This window comes from Silene latifolia, chromosome 11, assembly GCF_048544455.1.
Source record: "Silene latifolia isolate original U9 population chromosome 11, ASM4854445v1, whole genome shotgun sequence".
Classification (NCBI taxonomy): Eukaryota; Viridiplantae; Streptophyta; class Magnoliopsida; order Caryophyllales; family Caryophyllaceae; genus Silene; species Silene latifolia.
The window spans coordinates 114,166,655-114,172,870 of record NC_133536.1 but is presented as its reverse complement, the minus strand read 5'-3'; the positions used below and the strand labels follow the sequence as shown (position 1 = coordinate 114,172,870).

The 6,216-nt window shown below is 34.4% G+C and overlaps 1 long non-coding RNA gene across 1 annotated transcript; it reads right to left on the bottom strand.

The window, feature by feature from the left end:
• Positions 1-598: 598 nt before the first annotated feature.
• LOC141615039 (uncharacterized) lies at positions 599-2,281 on the bottom strand. The gene is made up of 3 exons (XR_012529570.1): positions 2,198-2,281; positions 1,336-1,400; positions 599-768 (listed from the first exon to the last, which is right to left on the bottom strand). It is a non-coding gene; the product is annotated as an uncharacterized LOC141615039 (long non-coding RNA).
• Positions 2,282-6,216: the final 3,935 nt, after the last annotated feature.

The window sequence follows — 6,216 nt, the reverse complement described above, 5'->3', positions numbered from 1 at the left end:
GACTCGTTATATAAACCATTTGTCCTTGTTATTATGACTTGTTTTGTGAACCATTTTTCCTTGTTCATTAGTCCTTGTGACTCGTTGTGTGAATCATTTGTCCATGTTTATTAGTCCTTGTGACTTGTTGTGTAAACCATTTGTCCTTGTTATTGTGACTTCTTGTGTGAACCATTTTTCCTTGTTCATTAGTCCTTGCGACTCGTTGTGTGAACCATTTGTCCTTGTTCATTAATCCTTGTGACTCGTTGTGTAAACCATTTGTCCTTGTTCATTAGTCCTTGTGACTCGTTGTGTGAACCACTTGTCCTTGTCCATAAGTCCTTGTAACTCGTTATGTTAACCATTTGTCTTTGTGACTCGTTGTGTAAACCATTTGTCCTTATTCATTAGTCCATGAGACTCGTTGTGTGAACCATTTGTCCTTGTTCATTAGTGCTTGTGACTGTTGTGTAAACTATTTGTCCTTGTTCATTAGTCCTTGTGTGTAACACCCCGATTTATGAAGGAGCCTCTAGCAAGACATTCCCTAATAAACCGGACTGTTACCATCTCGGTTTCCCGAGGTAGTGAATAACAAATTAAACTCCAAGGCAAATTATATAATTACTTTAACTTAATTATTACAAAACCTTTTTTTTTTCAAATTACAAAGAACTAACATGAATGAAAGTGAAAGTCTTCTAAATGATGATCTAGCTACTAAGTCTTCTGATCCAGTGTCTCACGCCCATCAAGCTCCCATCCTGTCTCATAAACCTGTCAAGACTGCTCCCCAATATTTGGATCGTCACAGGTGTTCACGAATACACAGGGTCAACCACGAGGTTGAGTAGGGAATACAATGCAACAAGTATGTATGATATGCATGCTCCTCCATCACCACCACATCTCATCACAACTCATAACCCGGAACACCCAGCCATACCGATCCCCGGTAGACTATATATCGACCGTAGCCGATCTGCCAGCTCGCAGCTGAGGACACCAGGGCAAGTCCTGCAGAATCCGCCTGGGCCTTATCACAACATCATCTTCACCACACCACATCACCACAACATCCTCCATCTCCAATGCATATGAATGCTCAAAAGAAATTAATGCAACGCAATATATATATATCATTGAACTGATCAATCATAAATCATGTCGGTTACCAAATGTTGTGATAACATACTCAATACGGTCAATTCAGTCAATCACCTTCCAGTATATGAATCATAACATAAATCAACAACCACGAATCAAGTCAACGTTCACAGTTTGGTCATATGAAACACAAACAAGTTAACACAATTCAACATCAACGATAATAAGTCAAGTGTATTTCCCTACCTCAAAGTGCCAGCAAATCCAAGCACACACAAGCAATCACTTATGATCCTTCACATATCCATCACCTACATAACATAATTATGTATAATTACCACCTACTCAGTCAATTAATCATGCACATAACCTAGACTCATCATCACTTAATAGAAATATCAATTTAAAGAACAAACACGATTTTTCCTGACTTTCCTGCACATGGCAGACTCGGTATAAAATGAATAACTAATTCCAGAAAATTCGAATTGATGCAAGGCCAACTGAATTGGAACTCCATGAGTCTTAGCTACAAATTATATCTAACGTGTTTTTCTCAAATTCCAGACTTATCAAGGGGTTTCAGACTGATTTCCAAAAACTGACAGAAACCGTCGCATAAAAAGTATAGACTCATAAAACGAGTTTGACAAAAGATTTTTAAGTAAAACCAACGCCTAACTCATCTAAACTCTTTAAATTAAATATATGAAAAAGACCCAGCACCAATTCAATATCTAAATTATGTTTTAGAAGTAATCGTTTAGCCTCTACTGATTCGCGGACTTTTTAGATAGACGTTCACAAATAATTTATTCAGGAAAAACTACACGGTGAAATGCTACCAATTTTCACAGGCATAAACTAGGCTTGGAATAAACATGAGTCTCTTCTTTAACTTTTTGCATCCCACGAATTTAAGACAGGTAAAACACTCAAATAACACAGAACAACGAATCTGTGAATTGCTGTAACTATTCTATTCATTTATCTCATACAATTTATAATCAAAACCCTCAAACCAATTTCTAGGGTTACAAAAATTATTCCAATACTACTATAATTATGCTAATAATTGAATAAAAAGGTAATAGGATAGTCTACTTACGAAATAGGATGAGAATAGGCTGAGAAATCGCCTCGCAATGCCTCACGCGGCTCCCTTCACACACGACTCCCTCTTCTCTCTTTTCTCTCTTTTCTCATGGTTAAAGTGAATATGGTGATAGGGAGATTAGGGTTTGGTTAGATGAGTTATACATATAGGATAGGTGCTATTAAGACGATACGGGCCTGGCCTAGTTAGATTAATTAAAACCCGAGTCACATAGTTACCCGAGTCACAAATACACTACACGACCCACTGTAACTCGACCTAATATAATATCATATTAAAATACCGGGTATTACAGTCTACCCTCCTTAAAAGAACTTCGTCTCGAAGTTTACGCTCTCTACCAACCAACGCAAACGAATTATGAAACGCATATACAAAAGTATGTAAGGCACCCACCAAATTGAATATTAAACGCAGTATTACATTCCACCCTCCTTAAAATAACTTCGTCCCCGAAGTTTAACCATAACAGAAACACATCATGTAACACTCCAACATAACCCACACAATGCATAACCAATATAGCCAAACTGAGAAATCACACATGAAGGCATAAAGATTTTACAAGCCTACCCTCCTTAAACATGGTTACGTCCCCGTAACCTTCATTATTATAACAAAAGTTCTCAAACTACTGCTAACAACTGAAAGAGGATAAAAGATTCACAACTCACGCTCAAGTTCACTAATCCCTACTAAAGACAATCAATATACAAGCTCTCCCAAGGAAGCTACAGTTACTGCTGCTACAGCACATCGCCACGGATCGGAGCAAAAGCCACGTTGAATAACTTAAGACATTTCAGTATTAATCTAGACATTCTTAATACATGCAATAACATTCACAGGATCTGCTTGTCAATCTAATTTATACATTACTACTCAGGTTACAAAGATGAAGATGCCTAGGTGCTCACATATGGTTCATGTCAAATAACATCGTTTCATCAAGGTTACTAAGCAAGATCACTAACGTAACATACCACGATAATCCTATCCGGCATATTCTCGTGGCAGCATATTTTCTAAGAAATATTGGTAACATTTATTCATGTGAATAATCAAATTATGAATGGAACAATGCTTTACAAGGTTACCAAAAAATCATTAGTAATTATTCACTTCACTAATCATTGTAATCTCATACCTTAGAAACATAGGGAATCAATCAACATAAGAAAAGAATTAGGGTCAAAACTTAATAAATCGATTTATGAAAATTTGTAACCTAATAGGTCCATCGACTTTCCTTTACATAACTATCTGATTTAGGTCAAGACACGTAATCACCCATAAAATGAAGACAACCAGTTTCGCAGCACTTATCGTCCTAGAAATATTTTTAATCCTCATAACAAAGGGTTTGGGATTTATTCACGAATGACGAATGCACATTGATTGGCAAATTTTACAAACTTATTGGTCGAGTCAATCAAGCGAGTAAACAGCGATATTGGAAAGTTAACATACAAGACTATCATACATAAAATTTCGTTCTTGGTGTTAAATATATATAAACTGCACCCAACACAATGACATAAAAGATTAAATGTATTTAACTACACCAATTTTACAAATATTCATTACATATCAAGCTAATATCAACATACCATGTTAACACATAACTCACTTAAATCACCACATTACATTTCCGTTTTGACTTTTCGTAACTAACCACAACCCACCAATTCACTACATGAACGAACAACATGACTAAATTAACCCACTATTTGTGACTCCGTTCTAGCTTCATTCCTCCGGACTAGCAAATATCATGAAACCATACAACCAGGACACCGGCCGGAAATCTCATTCCGAATTTATACTCACACGACAAAATTTAATTTCATTTTCAAAACTTTTACTTTCATCTTTGAATGGTGAATAACTTCCTTAACATAAATCTTATAACTGAGCCGTCCATAGAATCCATTTATAGCTTACTACGAAACTCAAAATCAGATAAACGTAATTCAATTCCTTCAAACAATACAAGCTTAGGTGTCGACTCATATTTCGTAATTTACAGGTTCATCTTATTCATTTCAGTCCTATCTTTACTAATGAACGACTATTACCTCAACATCAGGATTTTAGTTGCACTTCTTTACTCAGTTATATTCACGGCTAACACGACTACAGCATTTAATCGGAGACCTCTTAGATAGTACACATTCCCTGGTGACGTCTCATCAAAGCATACGATTCGTACCATAATGTAAAGCAAGTAACTACAAATTAACTGTGTTCAATCAAAATTTTACCTCTTTATTACAGATCTATTTATCACAGGTTGCATGGTCACACAAAAGTATAAGTACCAACTCAATCACATGTTAAATTTTAAAACAATTTATCACGTCATAAGAACTAGACAAGAGTCTAACCATATAGTCAATATAAGAAGATTACTAGTTTAGATTGGAGGCACATTATAAAATTCCCAGTTAAACTCCTTACGGAACCATCGACTATGCGTCATGAGTAATTAACTTAATAATGTAGAAGTCAAACAACTGAAATTACAATTGAGTATTAATAGTTATATGATTCACAATAACAACAAAATTACTTCCATATCACACATATGTTTAACATTTTTAGTAACCATACCATTCAATTGTATCCATCAACTCAGTATAATTCATTTTCAAAGAAAATAAAAGATATCGCATAAACAACTTAAACATGTACATATACCATCATATAACTTGTAAAACATTATCTATGACAAAAGATTGGCAAGGTGAACAAGTCCTCTGGTTTGCACGGTTTGAACAAATAGGCAACTCGCGGCTCAATTAAACGTAATTATAACGACTATCATTTAAACATACGCATAACATGTGAATCATCAAAGGGTCGTCAAAATATAATTCATAGCGATCGTTCGAGAATATATTTCAAATATCGAATCGTATCGTAACTATATCAAACTATATTACAAATATCGTGACAATTGCAACAATCACCCTAGCATTTCATGACAATACAACTATGAACATATCCAATAAGGAACAACAACACTATTTTATTATCATATCATAAGTTTAGGTTCAACTGAAATAAATTAATGCAATGAAAGTAATAAGTATAACTATAGGCACACAGACTCACATAAAAGACATTAGAACTCGGATGACATCCTACATGTGTGAACATTTAGACATACTCATTACTACCATCCATGTGTAAATATTTAAACATAATTATTATAAATATTCATGCGAGCATATTAGAACAATCAAGTTAACATTTAACGCCACCAACTTTACCAAGATATGACAATATAGTTTCATATTTATATATATCCAACCACTATACAAATATGATGAACACACCAGAGATATTACAACATGCCAAACATATATAAAATATGCAAACAACTGGACTCGTATAAAATATATCACCCTCGATTAAGAATCAAATTAAGCTATTCAATTTCACTCATACTATCATGCCAACAATGTTATCAACTAAACTTTAATTTTATCATGTGTTAAGATACATAACTACTGAACATGCGTGCTACTATCATCATATAAAAACTTTATAAGGTCACATTAATAAGGCTCATGAAATAACCAAACAATTGTATGAAAACTCAACATAGAACGCACATTTTACAAGTCATGATTCACGTTGTAACTTCCAAAGACCACGAACAAATAGCCGTTCGATTAAAACTTGATTCATATTACTTTTATAAAATACGGAGAGTTAAAACACAGGGGAAAAAGAATTAGGTCTAAAGCACAAGAATTCCATTTTTAAAGAATTTTACAACTCAGTTGGTCCAAACAAGTATGTGACAAAGAATTGGTCCGAAACTTGGGTCAGTTTGCAAAACTTACCATTTAATATAGAGACATCAAGAATTTTCGTGGCTTATCAATTTGAAAACATATGCGAATCTTCTGATCGATGGAGTTGGAATTATGCAAAAATTATTAATACAATTTAAATGAGGATTTTTACAAAATCGTTGGTCAAAACATCACTGCACAGGA